Genomic DNA, 25804 nt, shown 5'->3' with positions numbered 1-25804 from the left:
CAGGTATGCTCCTCCCCACAGTTACCTGGCAACCGCCAGGTAGCCTGATCCACTATAAAAGGGGCTGCTTGCCCCCTCCTCTTTCTCTTACTCTCTTGCTGTCTTACTCTCTTACCCCGCTCTTACACCCTCTCTCTCTCTGTCACCTCCCCTTCCTCTCTCTCCACGTGGTCATGGCCAGCCTCTACTTCTCTTCTCTCCCCACCTTTGCCCTTTCCCCTGAATAAACCTCCTCCTCCTTGGAACTGGATGGTCTGGAGTGATCTATTCTCAAGGCGTTCAGATATTTCACAACATTCTCCTCTCTATGGATGCTCTTCTGTCTTCTCCTCTCTATGGATGCCCTTCTGTTCTCTCCTCTCTTTTGATGATCTTCTATTTTCTCCTCTCTCTGGATCCCATTCTGTGTTAGCCTCTATTCGGATGCCCTTCTGTTCTCTCTTCTCTCTGGATGTTCTTCTGTCTTTTACTCGCTATGGATGCCATTCTGTCCTCTATTCTCCCTGGATGCTCTTCTGTCTTCTCCTTTATCTTGAAGTCCTTCTGTTATCTCCCCTCTCTGAATGGCCTTCTGTCCTCTCCTCTCTCTGATGCCCATCTGTCTTCTCTTCTCTCTGAATGCCCTTCTGTTCTCTCCTCTCTTTGTATGTTCTTCTGTCCTCTCCTTTCTCTGGATACTCTTCTGTTCTCTCCTCTCTGGATGCCCTTCTTTCCTCTCCTCTCTCTGGATGCCCTTCTGTTCCCTCCTCTCTCTGGATGCCATTTGGTCTTCTCCTCTCTATCTATGCCCTTCTGTCTTATCCTCTCTATGGATGCCCTTCTGTTCTTTCCTCTCTTTTGATGCCCTTCTGCATTCTCCTCTCTTTGGATGCCATTCTGTCTTCTCCTCTCTCCAGATGCTCTTCTGTCCTCTCATCTCTCGATGACCTTCTGTCTTCTCCTTTATCTTGATGCTCTTCTGTTCTCTCCTCACTCCAGATGCCCTAGTTTTCTCTACTGTCTCCAGATGCCCTTCTGTCCTCTCATCTCTCTAGATGCCCTTCTGTACCCTCATTTCTCTGTATGACCTTCTGTCTACTCTTCTCTCCTGATTCCCTTCTATTCTCTCCTCTGTTCTCTGTTCTGTCCTTTCTCAGGATGCCCTTCTGTTCTCTCCTCTCTCTGGATGCCCTACTGTTCTCTACTCTATCAGGATGCCCTTCGAACTCCTCCTCTCTTGGATGCCATTTTCTACTCTCCTCTGTATGGATGCCCTTCTGTTCTCTACTATCTATGGATGCCCTACTGTTCTCTACTCTCTCCGGATGCCATTCTGTCCTCTTTTCTCTATTGGTGCCCTACTGTTCTCTAATCTCTCTGTATACCCTTCTTTTCTCTCCTCTCTCTGGATGCCCATTTGTCTTCTCCTCTCTCTGAATGCCCTTCTTTTCTCTCCTCTCACTTGATGCTCTTCTGTCCTCTCCTTTCTCTGGATACGTTTTTGTTCTCTCCTCTCTCTGGATGCCCATCTGTTCTCTACACTCTCTGAATGTTATTCGGTCTTCTCCTTTCTCTGGATGCCCTTCTGTTCTATCCTCTCTCTGGATGCCCTTCTGTTCCCTCCTCTCTCTGGATGTTATTCAGTATTCTCCTCTCTCTGGATACCCTTCTGTCTTCTCCTCTCTATGGATACCATTCTGTTCTCTCCTCTCTTTTGATGCCCTTCTGTTTTCTCCTCTCTCTGGATGACATTCTTTATTCTCCTCTCTCTGGATGCCCTTCTGTATTCTCTTATGTCTGGATGTCTTTCTGTTCTCTTTTTTCTCTGGATGTTTTTCTGTCTTCTACTCGCTCTGGATGCCCTTCTATCCTCTCCTCTCTATGGATGACCTTCTGTATTCTCCTTTATCTTGATGCCCTTCTGTTCTCTCCTCTCTCTGGATGCCCTTCTGTTTTCTCCTCTCTTAGGTTACCCTTCTATCCTTTCCACTCTCTCATGATGGGCTTCTGTTCTCTCCTATCTCTGGATGCCCTTCTGTTCTCTCCTGTCTCAGGATGCCCTTCTGTACTCTCTTCTCTCTGGATGCCCTTCTGTTCCTTCCTTTCCCTGGATGCCTTTCTCACTTCTACTATCTCCGGATTCCATTATGTCCTCTCCTGTCTCTTGATACCCTTCTGTCTTCTACACTTCCTGGATGTCCTTCTATTCTCTCCTCTCCCTGAATGCCCTTCTGTTCTCTCCTCTCTCTGGATGCCCTTCTGTCCTCTCCTCTCTCTGGATGCCCTTCTGCTTCTCCCCTCTCTGAATGCCCTTCTGTCCACTCCTCTCTCTGGATTCCCTTCTGTTTTCTCCTCTCTCCAGATGCACATCTGTATTCTCATCTCTCTGGATGCCCTTTTGTCCTCCTCTCTCTCTGGAAGCTTCTCTGTTCTCTCCTCTCTCTGGAAGCCCTTCTGTCCTCTCCTCTCTCGGTATGCCCTTCTGTCTTCTCCTCTCTCTGGATGCCCTTCTGTTCTCTCCACTCTATGTACGCCCATCTGTTTTTTCCTGTCTCTGGATGGCCTTCTGTTATATCTTCTCTCTGGATGCCCTTCTGTCTTCTCTTCTATCCAGATGCCCTTCTGTGTGGGGACCTGGTCCTGCAGATGTCCGACGGCGGTCTCCCGCCTGGTGGCAGGGCGTGAGTGGGGAGGGGGGGATTGCCTGCCCCGGCCGCTGGCGTCCGCCGGCCGTCGTCGCTGGCTAGTCTTGTCCAGGTGTTGCCCTGCTACTCCGTGCTAAACTGATCCAGGCTCGGGCCAGGCCGATAAGGAGCCAGTCTAGCTGAAGGAAAGGCAGCTGGGTGCTCCAGGCAGGCTCCAGGGAGAGCTGGTGGTTACAAGCGGTACAGCTCTTTGTTTAGCCGGGGAATGCAGCTAGACAGCAGAAGAGCCTAGCAGGCTCTGAAGCATTACAGCTCTTAAGCCGGAGGTGCCAGCTAGGTAGGAGCCCAGCGGGCTCTAAAGGTTACAGCTCTCAAGCCGGGAAGTGCCGGCCAGGTAGCAGAGAAGGGCTGTGGCGGCGAGTCAACGATGAAAGGAAGTTCACAGACACCTGGATGGTTCTTGTGTGTGCTTTACTTGTCAATTATGCTCAATATATACAGTTTGGGGTGGGTGAAGGTTTTAGCAACAGGTAACCTCATTGGCTTGGTCTAGGTTTTGGGGATGCCTCATATGCATGTGAGGAGAGCCTGGGGCACCATTCCTACGTGACCCGATGGTCGTAGACCTCTCAACCTCTCTGAGGGAGGGGCTGTGAATCAGTAAAGGGCAGAAGCTGAGAGCACCAGGGGGCCAGGAACAGAGCTAAACAGCCTACCGTCCCTCAAAAGGGTCTCTGGGGTTTGAAACTCGTTCAACCAGACACCTGGTTGTCTCTTAGCTCAGTGCCCTACAATTCCCTCTCTTTTCTTTTATAAAGGAGAGGTGTCATTGGAATAAATGTCTTCTATGTCAGAAACAGTTTGATATTGAACTAAGACCTGATTGGTGGTTACCTTTGCAATTCTACTCATCTGTTGTTTTAGAAACTGAATGAGGCAGAGTGCCAAGAGAAGCAAGGCTCCAATGGCTATTATGGGGCCAAGGAGGGGGAGAATCCAAGCCATCAGGGGGTTTGAATACCAAGGGGTAGGGGTGTTGGGAGTATAGCGAGCCCGGAGGTTCCCCCGGAGCTCTTTGAGCATCTGTACATCTTGTTCTACCAGCCCAGATTCATTGACATAGAAGCAACATTCCTCCCCCAACAAAACACAAGTTCCCCCCTGAGACCCACACTCGTGCACCCATGCTCAGGCCTACATTATTTCCCACAGGTGGTGGACAACGTGCTCAGAGCCAGCTCCACAAGCACCTCCTGCTGGTGTCTGCAAAAACCGTGAGTAACATCTCTCTCTGTCCACCCTATCCCCTCTTTCTTTCTCTGATTCTTAGCTATAGCCTAACCCCTGCCTAATACAAAAGAACTAGGTCTCTCTCCCCACGTCTTCTCCAGCTCAAGGACAAGATGTTCTCTCCTTTCTCTGGATGCCCTTCTATTCTCTCCTCTCTCAGTAGGCTCTTCTGTCCTCTCCTATCTCAGTATGCACTTCTGTTCTCTCCTCTCTCTAGTTGCCCTTCTGTTTTTTCCATGCACTGGATGCCCTTCTGTCCACTCACCTCTCTGGATGCCCTTCTGTTCTCCCATTTCTCTGGATGCCTTTCTGTCTTCTACAATCTACAGATGTCTTCAGTCCTCTCCTCTCTCTGGATGCCCTTCTGTCTTCTCCTGTGTCTGAATGCTCTTCTCTCCTCTCCTTTCTTTTTATGTCTTTCTCTACTCTCTTCTCTCTGGCTGCCTTCTGTGCTCTCCTTTCTCTGGATGCCCTACTGTTCTCTCCTCTCTCTGGATGCCCTTCTGTCCTCCCCTCTCTCTGGACGCCATTAAGTCTTCTCATGTCTCTGGGTGCACATCTCTTCTCTCCTCTCTCTGGATGACCCTCTGTACTCTCGTATCTCTGAATGCCCCTCTATCCTGTCCTCTCTCTGGATGCCCTTTTGTAACCTCCTCTCTGGATGCCCTTCTTTTCCCTTCTATCTCCAGATGCCCTATTGTTCACTACTCTCTCTGGATCCGCTTCTGTCCTCTCTTTGTGTATACCCTTCTGTGCTCTCCTCTGTCTGGATGCCCTTCTGTACTCTCCTCTCTATGGATGCCCTTCTGTCTTCTCGTCTGTCTCGATGCACTTCTGTTCTCTCTTTTCTTTGGATGCCCTTCTCTATTCTTTTCTCTCTGGATGCCCTTCTTTCCTCTCCTCTCTCTGGATGCCCTTCTGTATTCTCCTTTATTGTGATGCCCTTCTTTCCTCTCCTCTCTCTGGATGCCCTTCTGTATTCCCCTTTATCATAATGCCTTCTGTTCCCTCCTCTCTCTGGATAACCTTCTGTTTTCTCCTCTCTCAGGGTGCCCTTATGTCCTCTCAACTGTCTCTTTATGCCCTGTTCTCTCCTCTCTCTGGATGCCCAAGTGTTGTCTACAATCTCTGGATGCCCTTCAGTCCTCTCCTTATTCTGGGTGCCCTACTGTTCTCTACTCTCTCCAGATGCCCTTTGGAATTATCCTCTTACTGGGTACTCTTCTGTACTCTCCTCTGTATAGATGCCCTTCTGTTCTCTCCTCTCCCTGGATGTGCTTCTGTTGTCTCCTCTCTCTGGATGCCCATATGTCTTCTCCTCTCTCTGCATGCCCTTCTGTTCTCTCCTCTCATTGGATGCTCTTCTGTCCTCTGCTTTCTCTCGATACTTTTGTGTTCTCTCCTCTCTCTTGATGCCCTTCTGTCCTATTTTTTCTATGGATGGCCATCTGTCTTCTCCTCTCTCTGAATGCCCTTCTGTCCTCACCTCTCTCTGGATGCCCTTCTGTATTCTAATTTCTCTTGAAGCTCTTCTGTTATCTCCTTCCTCTGGATGCCCTTCTGTTTTTTCCTCTCTCAGGATGCCCTTCTCACTTATCATATCTGTCCATGTGCCATTCTGTCCTCTCCTCTCTTCAGATGCCCTTCTGTACTCTCCTATCTCTGGATGCCCATCTGTTCTCTCTTTTCTCTCGATGTTCTTCTGTGTTCTACTCGCTCTGGATGCCATTCCGTACTCTCCTCTCTCTGGATGCCATTCTGTCTTCTCCTTTATCTTGATGCCCTTCTGTTCTCTCCGCTCTCTGGATGCGCTTCTGTTTTCTCCTCTCTCAGGATGCCCTTCTATCCTCTCTGCTCTCTCTTGATGCCATTCTGTTCTCTCCTTCTCCGGATGCCGTACAGTTCCTAACTCTCTCCGGATACCCTTCTGTCCTCTCCTCTCTCTGGATGACCTTCAGTATTGTCCTTTCTCTGTATGACCTTCTGTCTTCTCCTCATTCTGGATGCCCTTTTATTCTCTCCTCTCACTGTATGCCCTTCTTTTCTCTCCTCTCTCTGGATGCCTTTCTGTCTTCTCCTCTCTCTGGATGCCCTTCTGTTTTCTTCTCTCTCATGATGCCCTTCTGTTCTCTCCTCTCACTGTATGCCCTTCTTTTCTCTCCTCTCTCTGGAGGCCGTTCTGTCTTCTTCTTTGTCTGGATGCCCTGCTTTCCTCTCCTCTCTCTGGATGCCTTTCTGTCCTCTCTTCTCAATGAATGCCCTAATGTTCCCTCCTCTCTCCATATGTCCTTCTCTATTCTCCTCTCTCTGGATGCCTTTCTGTCCTCTCTTCCCAATGAATGCCCTAATATTCCCTCCTCTCTCCGTATGTTTTCTCTCTTCTCCTCTCTCTGGATGCCTTTCTGTCTTCTCCACTCTCCGGATGCCCTTCTCTACTCTCCTTCTCCAGATGCCCTACTGTTCTCTACTTTCTCCGGATACTGTTCTGTCCTCTCCTTTCACTGGATACCCTTCTGTATTGTCCTTTCTCTGTATGACCTTCAGTCTTCTCCTCTATCTGGATTTCATTCTTATCTCTTCTCTCCCTGGACGCCCTTCTGTTCTCTCCTTTCTCAGGATGCTCTTATGTCCTCTCCTCTCTCTGGATGCCCTTCAGTTATCTCCTCTCTTTGGATGCCCTTCTGTGTTCTCCTCTCTAAGTGCCCCTCTGTTCTCTCCTCTCTCTGGATGCCATTCTGTATTCCCCTGTCTATGGATACTCTTCTGTTGTCTCCTCTCTTTGAATGCCCTTCTGTCCTCCCCTCTCTCTGGATGGCATTCAGTCTTCTCGTGTCTCTGGGTGCACGTCTCTTGTCTCCTCTCTCTGGATGACCTTCAGTCCTCTCTTCTCTCTAAATGCCCTTCTATCCTCTCTTCTCTGTGGATGCCCTTCTGTCCTCTCCTCTCTCTGAAGGCACTTCTGTCTTCTCCCTCTGAATGATTTTCTTTCCTCTCCTCTCTCTGGATGCCCTTCTGTCCTCTCTGCTCTCTGGTTTCTCTTCTGTTTTCTCCTCTCTCAGGAAGCTATTCTTTAATCGCCTCTCTCTCTGGATGCCTTTTGGCTTATCTTCTCTCTGAATGCCCTGCTGTCTTCTACTGTTTCTGGATGCCTTTCTGTTCTCTCCTCTCTCGGGATGCCCTTAGGTCTTCTCCTCTCTCTGAATGCCCTTCTGTCTTCTCCTCTCTCCTGCTGCCTTTCTGTTCTCTTCTCTCCCTGGATTTTCTTCTATCTTCTACTTGCTCCAGATGCCCTTCGGTACTCTCATCTCTATGGATGCACTTCTGTCTTCTTTTTGTGATGCCCTTCTGTTCTCTCCACCCTCTGGGTGCCCTACTGTTCTCTCCTTTCTCTGGATGCCCTTCAGTTGTCTCCTCTCTCAGGAAGCCCTTCTATCCTCTCCTCTATCTCTCTGGATGCCCTTCTGTTCTCTCCTCTCACTGGATGCTCTTCTGTCCTCTCCTATCTCTGGAAACTTTTCTGTAATCTCCTCCCTCTGCATGACCTTCTGTACTGTCCTTTATCTGTATGACTTTCTGTCTTCTCTTCTATCTGGATGCCCTTCTTTTCTCTCCTCTCCCTCTGTGCCCTTCTGTTCTCTCCTCTCACAGGATGCCCTTCTGTCCTTTAATCTCTCTGGATGCCCTTCTGTTCTCTCCTCTCTCTGGATGCCCATAAGTCTTCTCCTCTCTATGCATGCCCTTCTGTTCTCTCCTCTCACTGGATGCTCTTCTGTCCTCTTGAATCTCTGGAAACTTTTCTGTTCTCTCCTCTCTCTGGATGCCTTTCTGTTCTCTCCTCTCTCTGGATGTAATTCAGGATTCTCCTCACTCTGGATGCCCTTCTGTCCTCTCCTCTCTCTGGATGCCCTTCTGTCCCCTCCTCTCTCTGAATGCCCTTCTGTTCCCTCCTCTCTCTGGATGTTATTTGGTCTTCTCCTCTCTCTGTATGCTCTTCTGTCTTCTCCTCTCTATGGAAGCCCTTCTGTTCTCTCCTCTCTTTTGATGCCCTTCTGTTTTCTCCTGTCTCTGGGTCCCATTCTGTCTTCGCCTCTCTTCGGATGCCCTTCTGCACTCTCCTATCTCTGGATGCCCTTCTGTTCACTCTTCTCCCTGGATGCTCTCCTGTCTTCTACTCACTACGGATGGCATTCTGTCCTCTATTCTCTCTTGATGCCCTTCTCTCTTCTCCTTTATCTTGAAGCCCTTCTGTTCTCTCCTCTCTCTGGATGCCCTTCTTTCTTCTTCTTTATCTTGAAGCCCTTCTGTTCTCTCCTATCTTTGGATGCCCATCTGTCTTCTCTCTCTGAATGCCCTTGGTATCTCTCCTCTCTCTGGATGCCCTTCTGTATTCTACTTTCCTTTGATGCCCTTCTGTTCTCTCCTCTCCCTGGATGTCCTTCAGTCTTCTCTTCTTTCTGGATACCTTTCTTTCCTTTCTTCTCTCTAGATGCCCTTCTGTTCTTTGCTCTCTCAGAATGGCCTTCTGCCTTCTCATTTCTCTCTGTATGCCATTCTGTTCTCTCCTCTCCTCTCTCTGGGTGCTCTTCTGTACACTCCTCTATATGGATGCCCTTCTGTTCTCTTCTCTTTATGGTTGCCCTTCTGTCTTCTCCTCTCTCTGGGTGCCCTTCTGTTCTCTCCTCTCTATAGATGCCATTCTGTCCTCTCCTCTCTCTAGATGCCCTTCTGTTATCTCCTCTATCTGGATGTCCGTCTGTCTTCTCCACTCTCTGGATGCCCTTCTGGACTCTCTTTCTCTGGATGCCCTTCAGTTATCTCCTCTCTCTTTATGTCCTTCTGTCCTGCCAAAACTCTAGAAGCCCTTTTGTCCTCTCCTATCTCTGGCTGCCTTTCTGTCTTTTTTCTTCGATGCCCTTCTTTCACTCCTGTCTCTTGATGCCCTTCTGTCTTCTCCTTTAATTTAATGTCTCTCCTTTCTCTGGATGCCCTTCTGTTTTCTACTCTCTCAGGATGCCCTTCTGTCCTTACTCTCTCTCTGGATGCCCTTCTGTTCTCTCCTCTTTCTGGATGCCCTTCTGATCTCGCCTCTCTATGGATGCTATTCCGTCCTCTCCTCTCTCTAGATGCCCTTTTGTTATCTCCTCTCTCTGGATGGCTGTCTGTCTTATCCTCTCTCCGGATGCCCTTCTGTACTCTCCTATCTCTGGATTCCCCTCTGTTTTCTCCTCTCTCAGGATGCCCTTATATCCTGTCCTCTCTCTATGGATGCCCTTCTGTTCTCTCCTCTCACCGGATGCCCTACTGTTCTCTACACTCTCGGGATGTCCTTCTGTCCTCTCCTCTCTCTGGATGACCTTCTGTACTGTCCTTTCACTGTATGACCTTCTGTCTTCTCCTCTGTCTGGATGCCCTTCTTTTCCCTCCTCTCCCTCTATGCCCTTCTGTTCTCTCTTCTCTCAGGATGCTCTTCTGTCCTCTAATATCTCTGGATGCCATTCTTTTCTCTCCTCTCTCTGGATGCTCATCTGTCTTCTCCTCTCTACGAATGCCCTTCTGTTCTATCCTCTCACTGGATGCTCTTCTGTCCTCTCCTATCTCTAGATACTTTTCTGTTCTCTGCTCTCTCTGGATGCTTTTCTGTTCTCTTCTCTCTCTGGATGTTATTCGGGTTTCTCCTCTCTGGATGCCCTTCTGTCCTCTCCTCTCTATAGATGCCCTTCTGTCCTCTCCTCTCTCTGGATGCCCTTCTGTTTCCTACTCTCTCTGGATGATATTCAGTCTTCTCCTCTCTCTGGATGCTCTTCTGTCTTCTCCTCTCTATGGATGCCCTTCTGTTCTCTCCTCTCTTTTGATGCCCTTATGTTTTCTCCTGTCTCTGGATACCATTCTGTCTTTGCCTCTCTTCAGATGCCCTTCCGCACTCTCCTATCTCTGGATGCCCTTCTGTTCTCTCTGATCTCTGGATGCTCTTCTGTCTTCTACTCGCTACGGATGCCATTCTGTCATCTCTTCTCTCTTGATGCCCTTCTCTCTTCTCCTTTATCTTGAAGCCCTTCTGTTCTCTCCTCTCTCTGGATGCCCTTCTGTCTTCTCCTTTATCTTGAAGCCCTTCTGTTCTCTCCTATCTCTGGATGCCCATCTGTCTTCTCCTCTCTCTGAATGCCCTTGGTATCTCTCCTCTCTCTGGATGCCCTTCTGTATTCTACTTTCTCTTGATGCCCTTCTGTTCTCTCCTCTCCCTGGATGCCCTTCAGTCTTCTCTTCTTTCTGGATGTCTTTCTGTCCTTTCCTCTCTCTAGATGCCCTTCTGTTCTTTGCTCTCTAAGGATGACCTTCTGCCTTCTCATTTCTCTCTGTAGGCCATTCTGTTCTCTCCTCTCCTCTCTATGGGTTCTCTTCTGTACACTCCTCTATATGGATGCCCTTCTGTTCTCTTCTCTCTATAGATGCCCTTTAGTCATGTCCTCTCTCAGGATGCCCTTCTGTCCTCTACTCTCTCTCTCTGGATGCCCTTTTGTTCTCTACTCTTTCCAGATGCCCTTCTGTTTTCTCCTCTCAATGGATGCCATTCTGTACTCTCCTTTCTCTGGATGCCCTTCCGTTATCTCCTCTCTCTGGATGCCCTTCTGTCTTCTCCTCTCTCCGGATGCCCTTCTATCCTCTCCTCTTTCTCTGGATGCCCTTGTGTTCTCTCCTCTCTCCAGATGCCCTACTGATCTCTACTCTCTCAGGATGCCCTTCTGTCCTCTCCTCTCTCTGGATGACCTTCTGTACTGTCCTTTCTCTGTATGACTTTCTGTCTTCTCCTCTCTCTGAATGCCCTTGGTGTCTCTCCTCTCACTAGATGCTCTTCTGTCCTCTCCTATCTCTGTATACTTTTCTGTCTCTGCTATCTTTGAATGCCTTTCTTTTCTCTTCTCTCTCTGGATGTTATTCCATCTTCTCCTCTCTCTGGATGCCCTTCTGTCCTCTCCTCTCTATGGATTCCCTTCTGTTCCCTCCTCTCTCTGGATGTTATTCAGTGTTCTCCTCTCTCTGGATGCTCTTCTGTCTTCTCCTCTCTATGGAAGCCCTTCTGTTCTCTCCTCTCTTTTGATGCCCTTCTGTTTTCTCCTGTCTCTGGATCCCATTCTGTGTTCGCCTCTCTTCGGATGCCCTTCCGCACTCTCCTATCTCTCGAGGCTCTTTTTTTCTCTCTTATCTCCTGATGCTCTTCTGTCTTCTACTCGTTATGGATGCCATTCTGTCCTCTATTCTCTCTTGATGCCCTTCTCTCTTCTCCTTTATCTTGAAGCCCTTCTGTTCTCTCCTCTCTCTGGATGCCCTTCTGTCTTCTCCTTTATCTTGAAGCCCTTCTGTTCTCTCCTATCTCTGGATGCCCATCTGTCTTCTCCTCTCTCTGAATGCCCTTGGTATCTCTCCTCTCTCTGGATGCCCTTCTGTATTCTACTTTCTCTTGATGCCCTTCTGTTCTCTCCTCTCCCTGGATGCCATTCAGTCTTCTCTTCTTTCTGGATGTCTTTCTGTCCTTTCCTCTCTCTAGATGCCCTTCTGTTCTTTGCTCTCTAAGGATGACCTTCTGCCTTCTCATTTCTCTCTGTATGCCATTCTGTTCTCTCCTCTCCTCTCTCTGGGTTCTCTTCTGTACACTCCTCTATATGGATGCCCTTCTGTTCTCTTCTCTCTATAGATGCCCTTTAGTCATGTCCTCTCTCAGGATGCCCTTCTGTCCTCTACTCTCTCTGGATGCCCTTTTGTTCTCTACTCTTTCCAGATGCCCTTCTGTTCTCTCCTCTCAATGGATGCCATTCTGTACTCTCCTCTCTCTGGACACCCTTCTGTTATCTCCTCTCTCTGGATGCCCTTCTGTCTTCTCCTCTCTCTGGATGCCCTTCTATCCTCTCCTCTCTCTCTGGATGGCCTTCTGTTCTCTCCTCTCTCCGGATGCCCTACTGTTCTCTACTCACTCGGGATGTCCTTCTGTCCTCTCCTTTCTCTGTATGACCATCTGTACTGTCCTTTCTCTGTATGACCTTCTGTCTTCCCCTCTATCTGGATGCCCTTCTTATCCCTTCTCTCCATCTATGCCCTTCTGTTCTTTCCTCTCTCTGGATGCTTTTCTGTCCTCTAATATCTCTAGAAGCCCTTCTTTTCTCTCCTCTCTCTGGATGCCCATCTGTCTTCTCCTCTCTCTGAATGCCCCTCTGTTCTCTCCTGTCACTGGATGTTCTTCTGTCCTCTCCTATCTCTGGATACTTTTCTGTTCTCTGCTCTCTCTGGATGCCTTTCTGTTCTCTTCTCTCTCTGGATGTTATTCGGGCTTCTCCTCTCTGGATGCCCTTCTGTCCTCTCCTCTCTATGGATGCCCTTCTGTCCTCTCCTCTCTCTGGATGCCCTTTTATTCCCTACTCTCTCTGAATGATATTCAGTCTTCTCCTTTCTCTGGATGCTCTTGTGCCTTCTCCTTTATCTTGAAGCCCTTCTGTTATCTCCTCTCCCTGGATGGCCTTCTGTCTTCTCCTTTATCTTGAACCCTCCTGTTCTCTCCTCTCTCTGGATGCCCATCTGTCTTCTCCTCCCTCTGAATTCCCTTCTGTTCTGTCCTCTCACTAGATGCTCTTCTGTACTCTCCTATCTCTGGATACATTTCTGTTCTCTGCTCTCTCTGGATGCCTTTCTGTTCTCTTCTCTCTCTGGATGTTATTCGGGCTTCTGCTCTCTTAATGACCTTCTGTCCTCTCCTCTTTCTGGATGTCCTTCTGTCCTCTCCTCTCTCTGGATGTCCTTTTGTTCCCTCCTATCTCTGGATGTTATTCGGTGTTCTCCTCTCCCTGGATGAAATTCTGTATTCTCCTCTCTATGGATGCCCTTCTGTTCTCTCCTCTCTTTTGATGCCCTTATGTTTTCTCCTGTCTCTGGATCCCATTCTGTCTTCACCTCTCTTCGGATGCCCTTCTGAACTCTCCTATCTCTGGATACCCTTCTGTTCTCTCTACTCTCTGGATGCTCTTCTGTCTTCTACTTGCTACGGATGCCATTCTGTCCTCTATTCCCTCTGGATTCCCTTCTGTCTTCTCCTTTATCTTGAAGCCCTTCTGTTCTCTCCTCTCTGTGGATGCCTTTCTGTCTTCTCCTTTATCTTGAAGCCCTTCTGTTTCTCTCCTCTCTCTGGATGCCCATCTGTCTTCTCCTCACTCTTCTGTATTCTCCTTTTTCTTGATTCCCTTCTGTTTTCTCCTCTCCCTGGATGCCCTTCTGTCATCTCTTCATTATGGATGCCTTTCGGTCCTTTCTTCTCTCTAGATGCTCTTCTGTAATCTCCTCTCTCAGGATGACCTTCTGCCTTCTCATCTCTCTCTGTATGCCATTCTGTTCTCTCCTCTCCTCTCTCTAGGTGCTCTTCTGTACACTCCTATATATGGATGCCCTTCTGTTCTCTTCTCTCTATGGATGACCTTCTGTCTTCTCCTCTCTCGGGATGCCCTTCTGTTCTCTCTCTATGGATGCCATTCTGTCCTCTCCTCGCTCTGGATGTCCTTCCGTTATCTCCTCTCTCTAGATGCCCTTCTGTCTTCTCATCTGTCCGGATGCACTTTTATCCTCTCCTCTCTCTGGATTCCCCTCTGTTCTCTCCTCTCACTGGATGCTCCTCTGTTCTATTCTCTATCTGGGTGCCCTTCTGTACTTTCCTCTCTCTGGATGCCCTTCTGTCTTCTCCTCTCTCTGGATGCCATTCTGTTTTCTCATATCTCTGGATGTCCTTCTGTTCGCTCCTTTTGCCAAATGCCCTTCTCTCTTCTCCTATCTCTGGATGCCCTTCGGTTCATTCTTTTTTCTTGATGCCCTTCTGTCCTCTCCTCTCTCAGCATGCACTTCTGTACACTCCTCTTTCCAGTTGCAATTCTGATCTCTCCACGCACTTTATGCCCTTCTGTCCACTCACCTCTCTGGATGCCCTTCTGTTCCCATCTTTCTCTGGATGACCTTCTGTCTTCTACTATCTCCGGATGCTATTCTGTCCTCTCCTCTCAAGGATGCACTTCTGTCTTCTCCTGTCTCTGGATTCCCTTCTGTCCTACCCTCTCTCTGGATGCCATTCTGTCTTCTCGTGTCTCTGGGTGCACGTCTCTTCTCTCCTCTCTCTTGATGACCTTCTGTCCTCTCCTCTCTCTGGATGCCCTTCTGTCCTTGCCTCTCTCTGGATGCCATTCTGTCTTCTTGTATCTCTGTGTGTACGTCTCTTCTCTCCTCTCTCTCTGGATGACCTTCTGTCCACTCTTCTCTCTGAATGCCCTTCTGTCCTCTCTTCTCTGTGGATGCCCTTCTGTCTTCTCCTCTCTCTGGATGCCCTTCTGTCCTCTCCTCTCTCTGAAGGCCCTTCTGTCTTCTCCCTCTGAATGATTTTCTTTACTCTCCTCTCTCTGGGTACCCTTCTGTCTTCTCTGCTCTCTGGTTTCTCTTTTGTTTTCTTCTCTCTCAGGATGCTCTTCTTTCTTCTCCTCTCTCTCTCTCTGGATGCCCTTTGGCTTATCCTCTCTCTGGATGCCCTGCTATTTTCTACTCTTTCTAGATGCCTTTCTGTTCTCTCCTCTCTCTGAATGCCCTTAGGTCTTCTAATCTCTCTGGATACCCTTCTGTCTTCTACTCTCTCCATATGCCCTTCAGTCCTCTCCTCTCTCTAGATGCCCTTCTGTCTTCTCCTTTTACTTGATGCCCTTCTGTTCTCTCCTATCTCTGGATGCCCTTCTGTTTTCTCTTGTCTCAGGATGTCTTTCTGTCTTCTCCTCTCTCAGGATGCCCTTCTGTACTCTCCTATCTCTGGATGCCCTTCTCTTTTCTCCTCTCAGGATGATGTTCTATCCCCGTCTGTCTCTCTGGATGCCCTTCCTTTCCCTCCTCTCTCTGGATGCCATTCTGTCTTCTCGTGTCTCTGAGTGCACGTCTCTTCTCTCCTCTCTCTGGATGGCCTTCTGTCCTCTATTCTCTTTGAATGCCCTTCTGTCCTCTAAACTCTCTGGATTCCCTTATGTTCTCTCCTATCTTTGGATGCCCATTGGTCTTCTCATCTCTCCTGATGTCCTTTTGTCTTCCCCTCTCTTTGTCCTTTCCCCTTCTGTCCTCTCCTCTCTCTGGATGCCTTTCTTTTCGCTTCTCTCTCTGGACTCCCTTCTGTTTTCTCCTCTCTCGGGATGCCCTTCTGTCCTCTCCTCTCTCTCTCTGGATTTTCTTCTTTTCTTTCCTATCTCCGGATGCCATACTGTTCTCTACACTCTCCAGATGCCCTTCTGTCCATTCCTCTCTCTGAATGACCTTCTGTACTCTCCTTTCTCTGTATGACCTTCTGTCTTTTCCTCTATCTGTATGCCCTTCTTTTCTCTCCTCTCCATGGATGCCCTTCTGTTCTCTCCTGTGTCAGGATGCCCATCTATCCTCTCCTCTCTCTGGATGCCCTTCTGTTCTCTCTTCACTCTGGATGTAATTCTGTCCTCTCCTCTCTCTGGATGCCCTTCTGTGTTCTCCTCTCTCTGGATTCCATTCGGTCTTCTCCACTCACTGGATCCTTTTCTGTCTTCTCCTCTCTATGTATGCCCCTCTCTTCTCTCCTCTCTTTTGATGCCCTTCTGTTTTCTCTTCTCTCTGAATGGCATTCTGTCCTCTCCTCTCTCCGGATGCCCTTATGTACTCTCCTTTTTCTGGATGCCCTTCTGTTCCCTATTCTATCTGGGTGTTCTTCTGTCTTCTACTCACTCCGGATGCCTTCCTGTCCTCTCCTCTATCTGGATGCCAATATGTCTTATTTTCTCTCTGAATGCCCTTCTGTTCTCTCCTCTCTCTGTATGTTCTTCTGTCCTCTCCTTTCTCTGGATACTCTTCTATTCTCTCCTCTCAACAGATGCCCTTCTGTTCTCTCCTCTCTCTGGATGCCCTTCTTTCCTCTCCTCTCTCATGATGCCCTTCTCTTCCCTCCTCTTTCTGGATGCCATTCGGTCTTCTCCTCTTTCTGGATGCCTTTCTGTCTTCTACTCTCTATGGATGTCCTTCCGTTCTTTCCTCTCATTTGATGCCCTTCTCTATTCTCCTCTCTCTGGATGCCATTATGTCTTCTCCTCTCTCTGGATGCACTTCTGTCCTCTCCTCTCTCTAGATGCTCTTCTGTACCCTCATTTCTCTGTATGACCTTCTGTCTTCTCTTCTCTCTGGATTCCCTTCTGTTCTCTCCTCTCCCTGGAAGCCCTTCTGTTCTGTCCTCTCTCTGGATGCCCTTCTGTTCTCTCCTCTCTCTGGACGCCTATCTGTTTTTTCCTGTCTCTGGATGGCCTTCTGTTATATCTTGTCTCTGGATGCCCTTCTGGCTTCTCCTCTCTCCGGATGCCCTTTTATCCTCTCCTACCTCTGGATGCCCTTCTCTTCTCTCCTCTCTCTGGATGCTCCTCTGTTTTCTTCTCTATCTGGACGCCCTTCTGTACTCTCCTCTCTCTGGATGCCCTTCTGTCTTCTCCTCTCTCTAGATGCCATTCTGTTTTCTCATATCTCTGGATGTACTTCTGTTCACTCGTCTTACTGGATGCCCTTCTCTCTACTCCTATTTCTGGATGCCTTTTGGCTCTCTCCTTTCTCTGGATACCCTTCTGTCCTCTCCTCTCTCAGTAAGCACTTCTGTCCTCTCCTATCTCTAGTTGAATTTCTGTTCTCTCCATGCACTTTATGCCCTTCTGTCCACTCACCTCTCTGGATGCCCTTCTGTTCTATTCTTCCTCTGGATGCCCTTCTGTCTTCTACTATCTCCGGATGCTCTTCTGTCCTCTCTTCTCTCAGGATGCCCTTCTGTCTTCTTTTGTCTCTGGATGCCCTTCTGTCTTCTCGTGTCTCTGGGTGCACATCTCTTCTCTCCTCTCTCTTGATGACCTTCTGTCCTCTCCTCTCTATGGATGCCATTCTGTCTACTCCTGTCTCTGGATGCCCTACTGTTTTCTCCTCTCTCTGGAGGCCATTCGGTCTTCTCCACTCACTGGATCCTTTTTTGTCTTCTCCTCTCTATGTATGCCCCTCTCTTCTCTCCACTCTTTTGATGCCCTTCTGTTTTCTTCTCTCTCTGGATGCCCTTCTGTCCTATTCTCTCTCTGGATGCTCTTCTGTGTTCTCCTTTATCTTGAAGCCCTTCTGTCCTCTCATATCTCTGGATACCTTTCTGTCTTCTCCTGTATCTCGATGCCCTTCTGTCCTCTCCTCTCTTTCGATGCCCTTCTGTCTTCTACTTTATCTTGTTGCCCTTCTGTTCTCTCTTCTCTCTGGATACCCTTCTGTTTTCTCCTCTCTCAGGATGCCATTCTACCCTCTTTTCTCTCTCTCTCTCTCTCTCTCTCTCTCTCTCTCTCTCTCTCTCTCTCTCCTCTCTCTCTGGATGCCCTTCTGTTCTCTCCTCTCTCTGGATGCCCTACTGTTCCCTACACTCTGGGGATGCCCTTCTGTCCTCGACTCTCTCTGGATGACCCTCTGTACTGTCCTTTCTCTGTATGACCTTCTGTCTTCTCCTCTATCTGGATGCCCTTCTTTTCTCCCTTCTCCTTGGATGCCCTTCTGTCTTCTCCTCTCTCATGATGCCCTTCTGTCCTCTCCTCTCACTGGATGCCCTTCTGTTCTCTCCTCTCTCTGGATGCCCATTTGACTTCTCCTATCTCTGAATGACCTTCTGTTCTTTCCTCTTTCTGGATGCTCTTCTGTCTTCTCCTTTCTCTTGATACTCTTCTTTTTTCTCCTCTCTCCAGATACCCTTCTATCCTCTTTTCTCTCTGGATGCCCATCTGTATTCTACTTTCACTTTATGCCCTTCTGTATTCTCCTCTCTCAGGATGCCCTTCTGCCTTCTCATCTCTCTCTGTATGCCATTCTGTTGTCTCCTCTCTCCCTATGCCCTACAGTTCTCTACTCTCTCCGAATGCCCTTCTGTCCTCTCCTCTATCTGGATGCTCTTCTGTTATCTCCTCTGTCTGGATGCCCTCCTTTCTTCTCCTCTCTCAGGATGCCCTTCTGTTCTCTCCTTTCTCTGGATACCCTTCTGTTCTCTCCTCTCTCTGGATGCTTTTCTGTTCTCTCTTCTCTTTGGATGCCTTTCTATCCTCTCTTTCTCTGGATTCCCTTCTGTTCTCTCCTCTCTCTTGATGCCCTTCTGTCCTGTCCTCTCTATGGATGCCTTTTGGTCTTCTCGTCTCTCCGGATGCCCTTTTTTCTTCCCCTCTCTCTCTATGCCCATCTGTCCTCTCCTCTTTCTGGACACCCTTCTGTTCTCTTCTCTCGCTAGATGCCCATCTGTCTTCTCTTCTCTCTGAATGTCATTCTGTTCTCTTCTATCTCCGGATGCTCTTCTGTCCTCTCCTTTCTTTGGATACTCTTTAGTTCTCTCCTATCTCTGGATGGTCTTCTGTCCACTCCTCTCAATGAATGACCTTCTGTCTTCTACTCTCTCTGGATGGCCTTCTGTTCTCTCCTCTCTCTGTGGATGCCCTTCTGTCCTCTCTTCTCTTTGGATGCCCTTCTGTCCTTTCTCGATCTGGATGCTCTTCTGTTTTCTCCTCTCTCTGGATGTCATTAGGTCTTCTCCAATCTCAGGATGTTCTTCTGTCTTCTCCTCTCTATGGATACCCTTCTGTTTTCTCCTCTCTCTGGATGCCATTCTGTCTTCTCTTCTCTCCAGATGCCCTTCTGTCCTCCCCTCTTTCTGGATGACCTTCTGTCTTCTCCTTTCTCTTGATGCACTTCTCTTCTCTCCTCACTCCAGATTCCCTAGTTTTCTCTACTCTCTTCAGATGGCCATCTGTCCTCTCATTTCTCTGGATGCCCTTCTGTACCCTCCTTTCCCTGTATGACCTTCTGTCTTCTATTCTCGCTTGATGCCCTTCTGTATTCTCCTCTCTCTGGATGCCATTATGTCTCCTCCTCTCTCTGGATGCCCTTCTGTCTTCTCCTCTCTCTAGATGCTCTTCTGTGCCCTCATTTCTCTGTATGACCTTCTGTCTTCTTTTCTCTCTGGATGCCCTTCTGTTGTCTCCTGACCCTTGAAGCTCTTCTGTTCTGTCCTCTCTCTAGATGCCCATCTGTTCTCTCCTCTCTCTGGATGCCTATCTGTTTATTCCTGTCTCTGGTTGGCCTTCTGTTATATCTTGTCTCAGGATGCCCTTCTGTCTTCTCCTCTCTCTGGATGCCTTTTTATCCTCTCCTCCCTCTGGATGCCCTTCGGTTGTCTCCTCTTTCTGGATGCCCTTCTGTATTTTCCTCTCTCTGGATGCCCTGCTGTCCTTTCCTCTCTTTGGATGCCATTCTGACCTCTCCGCTCTCTGGATTCTCTTCTGTTTTCTCCTCTCTCAGGATGCTCTTCTGTCTTCTCCTTTCTCTCTGGATGCCCTTCTGTTCTCTCCTCTCTCCAGATGCTCTACTGTTCTCTACTCTCTCTGGATGCACTTCGGACTCCTCCTCTCTTGGATGCCCTTCTCTACTCTCCTCTGTATGGATGCCCTTCTGTTCTCTACTACATACAGATGCCATACTGTTCTCTACTCTCTCCAGATGCCCTTCTCTCCTGTCCTCTCTCTGGGTGCCCTACTGTTCTCTAATCTCTCCGGATGCCCTGCAGAATTCTGCTCTCTGGATGCCCTTCTGTACTCTCCTCTTTATGGATGCCCTTCTGTTTTCTCCTCTCTCAGGATTCCAGTCTGTCTTCTCCTCAATCACTGGATGCCCCTCTTTTCTCTACTATCTCCGGGTGCCCTACTGTTCTCTACTTTCTCTGAATGCCCTTCTGTCCTCTCCTCTGTCTGGATGCCCTTCTATACTCTCCTCTCTATGGATGCCTTTCTGTCTTCTCCTCTCTCTGGATGCAATACTGTCTTCTCCTCTCTCTGGATGCCCTTTCATTCTCTCCTTTCTCCGGATGCCATTCTGTCCTCTCCTCTGTCTGGATGCCCTTCTGTACTCTTCTCTATGGATGCCCTTCTATTTATTCATCTCCATGGATGCCCTTATGTTTTCTCCTCTCCCTGGATGCTCTTCTGTTCTCTCCTGTCTCAGGATGCCCTTCTGTCTTCTCCTCGCTCTGGATGCCCTTCTGTTCTCTCCTCTCTCTGGATGCCCATCTGTCTTCTCTCTCTGAATGCCCTTCTGTTCTCTGCTCTCTCTGAATGCCTTTCTGTTCTCTATTCTCTCTGGATGCCGTTCTATTCTTTCTTCTCTCTGGATGCCCTTCAGTTCTTTCCTCTCTTTTGATGCCCTTCTGTTTTCTCCTCTCTCTGGATGCTATTCTGTCTTCTCTTCTCTCCGAATGCTCTTCTGTCCTCTCCTCTCTCTGAATGACCTTCTGTCTTCTCCTTTATCTTGATGCCTTTCTGTTCTCTCCTCACTGCAAATGCCTTAGTTTTCTCTACTCTCTCCAGATGCCCGTCTGTCCTCTCCTCTCTCTGGACGCCCTTCTGTACACTCCTTCCTCTGTATGACCTTCTGTCTTCTCTTCTACCTGGATGCCCTTCTGTTCTCTCCTCTCCTTGGATACCCTTCTGTACTTTCCTCTCTCTGGATGCACTTCTGTTCTCTCCTCTCTCTTGACGCCCATTTGTTTTTTTCTGTCTCTGGATGGCCTTCTATTATATATTTTCCCTGGATGACCTTCTATCTTCTCCTCTCTCTGGAAGCCCGTTTATCCTCTGCTCTCTATGGATGCCCTTCTGTTCTCTCTTCCCTCTTGATGACATTCTGCCCTCTCTTCTATCTGGATGCCCTTCTGTCCTCTCTTCCCTATGGATGCCCTTCTGTTCTCTCTACTATCTATATGCCCTTCTCACTTCTACTATTTCCAGATTCCCTTTTGTCCTCTCCTGTCTCTGCATACACCTCTGCATTCTCCTCTCTCTGGATGCCATTCTGTCTTCTCCTCTCTCTAGATGCCCATCTTTCCTCTCATATCTCTTTGAAGGCCCTTCTGTCTTCTTCTTCCTCTGAATGATTTTTTTCCTCTCCTTTCTTTGGATGTCCTTCTGTCCTCTCCTCTCTCTGGATGCCCATCTGTTCTCTCTGCTGTCTGGTTTCTCTTCTGTCTTCTCTCTCTGGATGCCCTTCTGTTCTCTCCTCTCTCTGGATGCTTTCTGTTTTCTCATCTCTCTGGATGCCCTTCTGTCTTTTCCTTTCTATGGATGCCCTTCTGTTCTATCCTCTCTCTTGATGCCCTTCTGTTCTCTCCTCTCTCTGGATGACATTCTGTCTTCTCCTCTCTCTGGATGCCCTTCTGTCCTCTCCTCTCTCTGGATGCCCTTCTGTTCTCTCCTCTCTCTGGATGTGTTTCTCAATTGCACTATTTCAAGATTCCGTTCTGTCCTCTCCTATCTCTGGATACCCTTCTGTCTTCTCCTCTCTCTGGATGCCCTTCTGTTCTCTCATCTCCCTGGATGCCCTTCTGCTTCTCCTCACTCTGGATTTCTTTCTGTCCTCTCCTCTTTCTGGAAGACCTTCTGTCTTCTCCTCTCTCTGGATGCCATTCTGTTCTCTCCTCTATCGGGATTCCTTTCTGTTTTCTCCTCTCTCCAGAAGCCAATCTGTATTCTCCTCTCTCTGGATGCCCTTTTGTCCTCCTCTCTCTCTTAATGCTACTCTGTTCTCTCCTCTCTCTGGATGTCCTTTTGTACTCTCCTCTCTCTGGATGCCCTTCTGTATTCTCCTCTCTCAGGATGCCCTTCTGTCCTCTCCTCTCCCTCTGAATACCTATCTGTACTCTCATTTCTCTGGAGGCCTTAATGTTCTCTCCACTCTCCGGATGCCCTTCTGTCCTCTCCTCTCTTCTCATGCCCTTCTGTTTTCTCCTCTTTCAGGATGGTTTTCTGTCTTCTCCCCTCTCTCTCTCTCTCTGGATGCCCTTCGGACTTCTCCTCTCTCTGGATGCCCTTCTGTACTCTCCTGTATATGAATGCCCTTCTGTTTTCTCCTCTCTCAGGATTCCTGTCTGTCTTCTCCTCTCTCTCTGGATGCCCTTCTTTTCTCTACTGTCCCTGGGTGCCCTATTGTTCTCTACTCTCTCTGAATGCCCTTCTGCCTCTCCTATTTCTGAATGCCCTTCTGTATTCTCCTCTGTGTGGAAGCCCTTTTGTACTCTCCTTACTCTGGATGCCATTCTATCCTCTCCTCTCTCTGAATGCCCTTCTGTACTCTTCTTCCTCTGTATGACCTTCTGTCTTTTCCTTTATCTGGATACCCTTCTTTTCTCTCCTCTCCATTAATGCACTTCTGTTCTCTCCTGTGTCAGGATGCCCTTCTGTCCTCTCCTCTATCTATGGATTCCCATCAGTTCTCTCCTTCTGGAGGCCTTAATGTTCTCTCCCCTCTCCGGATTCCCTTCTGTCCTCTCCTTTCTCTTCATGCTCTTCTGTTTTCTCCTCTCTCAGGATGCTCTTCTGTCTTCTCCTCTCTCTCCGGATGCCCTTTGGACTTCTCCTCTCTCTAGATGCCCTTCTGTAATCTCCTCTGTATGGATGCCCTTCTGTTATCTCCTCTCTCAGGATACCCTTCTGTCCTCTCCTCTCTCTCTGGATGCCCTTCTTTTCTCTATTATCTCCGGGTGCCCTATTGTTCTCTACTCTCTCTGAATGCCCTTCTGTCCTCTCCTCTTTCTGGATGCCCTTCTGTACTCTACTCTGTCTGAAAGCCCTTCTGTACTCTCCTGTCTATGGATGCCATTCTGTCCTCTCCTCTCTCTGGATGCTGTTCTGTACTCTCCTAAACCTGTATGACCATCTGTATTTTCCTCTATCTGGATGCCCTTCTTTTCTCTCCTCTCCATGGATGCCCTTTTGTTCTCTATTGTGTCAGGATGCCCTTCTTTCCTCTCCTCTCTCTGGATGCCCTTCTGTTCTCTCCTCTCTCTGGATGCGTTTCTCTTCTCTCCACTCTCTGTATGCCCATCTGTCCTCTAATTTCTCTGGATGCCCTTCTGTTCTCTTCTCTCTCTGGATGCCCTTCTGTCTTCTCCTCTCTCTGGAAGCCCTTCTTTTCTCTCCTCTCTCTGGATGCCATTCTGTCCTCTCCTCTCTCTGGATGCCGTTCTGTCCTCTCCTCTTTCTGGATGCCCTTCTGTCTTCTCCTCTCTCTGGATGCTGTTCTGTCTTCTCCTCTCTCTGGATGCCCTTCTGTCTTCTCCTCTCTCGGGATGCTCTTCTTTTCTCTTCTCTCTCTGGATTCTCTTCTGTTTTCTCCTCTCTCAGGATGCTCTTCTGTCCTCTCCTCTCTCTCTGGATTCCCTTCTGTCTCTCCTCTCTCCGGATGCCCTACTTTTCTCTACTCTCTCGGGATGCCCTTCAGACTCCTCCTCCCTTGAATGACCTTCTCTACTTTCCTCTGTATGGATGCCCTTCTGTTCTCTACTATCTACAGATGCCATACTGTTCTCTAATCTCTCCGGATGCCCTTCTGTCCTGTTTTCTCTATGGGTGCCCTACAGTTCTCTACTCTGTCCGGATGCCATGGGGACTTCTGCTCTCTCTGGATACCCTTCTCTACTATTCTTTGTATGGATGCCCTTTTGTTTTCTCCTCTCTCAGGATTCCCGTCTGTCTTCTTCTCTCTCTCTGGATGCCCTTCTTTTCTCTACTATCTCTCGGTGGCCTACTGTTCTCTAATCTCTCTTGGGATGCCCTTCTATACTCTCCTCTCTTGGGATGCCCTTCTATACTCTCCTCTCTCTGGATGCCCTCTGTCTCCTCCTCTCTCTGGATGCCCATCTGTCTTCTCATCTCTCTGAATGCCCTTCTGTTCTCTCCTCTCTCTGGATGCCCTTCTGTTCTCTCCTCTCTCTGGATGCCCTTCTTTCCTCTCCTCTCTCTGGATGCCCTTCTGTTCCCTCCTCTCTCTGGATGCCATTCGGTCTTCTCCTCTCTCTGTATGCCCTTCTGTCTGCTCCTCTCTATGGATGCCCTTCTGTATTTTCCACTCTCTGGATGCCATTCTGTCTTCTCCTGTCTGCAGATTCTCTTCTGTCCTCTCCTCTCTCTGGATAACCTTCTGTCTTCTCCTTTATCTTGATGCCCTTCTGTTCTCTCCTCACTGCAGATGCCCTAGTTTTCTCTACTATCTCCAGATACCCTTCTGTCCTCTTCTCTCTCTGGATGACCTTCTGTACCCTCCTTTCTCTGTATGACCTTCTGTCTTCTCTTCTACCTGAATGCCCTTCTGTTCTATCCTCTCCCTGGATGCCCTTCTGTACTGTCCTCTCTCTGGAAGCACTTCTTTACTCTCCTCTCTCTGGCCGCCCATCTGTTTTTTCCTATCTCTGGATGGCCTTCTGTTATATCTTCTCTCTGGATGCCCTTTGCTCTTCTCCTCTCTCCGGATGCCCTTTTATCCTCCCCTCTCTCTGGATGCTCCTCTGTTCTCTTCTCTATCTGGATGCCCTTCTGTACTCTCCTCTCTCTGGATGCCCTTCTGTCTTCTCATCTCTCTGGATGACATTCTGTTTTCTCATATCTCTGTATGTCCTTCTGTTCGCTCCTCTTGCTTAATGCCCTTCTCTCTTCTCCTATTTCTGGATGCCTTTTGGTTCTCTCTTTTCTCTGGATGCCCTTCAGTCCTTTCCTCTCTCTGGATACCCTATTCTCTTTCCCTCTCTCTGGATACCATTCTGTCTTCTCTTGTCTCTGAGTGCACATCTCTTCTCTCCTCTATCTGGATGACTTTCTGTCCTCTCTTCTCTCTGAATGCCCTTCTGTCCTCTCCTGTTTCTGGATGCTCTTCTGACCTCTCCTCTCTCTGGATGCCCTTCTGTACTGTCCTCTTTCTGGATGCCCTTCTGTCTTCTCCATTTTCTTGATGCCCTTATCTTCTCTCCTCTCTCTGGATGCCCTTCTGTTTTCTCCTGTCTCTAGATGGCCTTCTATCCTCTCCTCTCTCTGGATGCCCTTCTGTCCTCTCCTCTCTCTGGATGCGCTTCTGTCCTCTCTGCTCTCTGGTTTCTCTTTTGTTTTCTCCTCTCTCAGGATGGTCTTCCAAATTCTCCTCTCTCTCTGGATGCCCTTTGTCTTATCCTCTCTCTGGACGCCCTACTGTCTTCTACTCTCTCTGGATGCCCTTCTGTTCTCTCCACTTTCAGTATGCCCTTCGGTCTTCTCCTCTCTCTGGATGCCCTTCTGTCTTCTCCTCTCTCCAGATGCCCTCCTGTTCTCTCTTCTCTCTGGATGTTCTTCTGTCTTCTATCTCTGGATGCCCTTACATTCTCTCTTCTCTCTGAATATTCTTCTGTCTTCTATTCACTCTAGATGCACTTCGTTCCTCTCCACACTCTATGCCCTTCTGTCTTCTCCTTCTTATTGATGCCCTCCTGTTCTCTCCTCTCTCTAGATGCCCTTCTGTTTTCTCCTCTCTCAGAATTCCAGTCTGTCTTCTCCTATCTCTCTGGATGCCCTTCTTTTCTCTACTATCTCCAGGTGCCCTACTATTCTTTACTCTCTCTGAATGCCCTTCTGTCTTCTGCTCTTTCTGAATGCCCTTCTGTACTCTCCTCTGTCTGGATGCCTTCTGTACTCTCTTCTCTATGGATTCCCTTCTGACTTCTCATCTGTCTGGATGCCCTTCGGTTCTCTATTTCTCCGGATGCCATTCTGTCCTCTCCTATCTCTGGATGCCCTACTGTACTCTCCTCTTTATGGATGCCCTTCTTTATTCTCCTCTCCCTGGATGCCCTTCTGTTCTCTCCTCTCCCTGGATGCCCTACTGTACTCTCCTATCTCTGGATGCCCTTCTGTTCTCTCCTCTCTCTTGATGCCCTTCTGTCCTCTCCTCTCTCTGGATGTCTTTCTGTTTTCTCCTCTCTCTGGATGCTTTTCTGTTCTCTCTTCTCTTTGGATGCGCTTCTGTCCTCTCTTTCT

Source organism: Arvicanthis niloticus, chromosome 1, assembly GCF_011762505.2.
Source record: "Arvicanthis niloticus isolate mArvNil1 chromosome 1, mArvNil1.pat.X, whole genome shotgun sequence".
NCBI classification, from domain to species: domain Eukaryota; kingdom Metazoa; phylum Chordata; class Mammalia; order Rodentia; family Muridae; genus Arvicanthis; species Arvicanthis niloticus.
Note: the sequence above shows the minus strand (reverse complement) of the source record.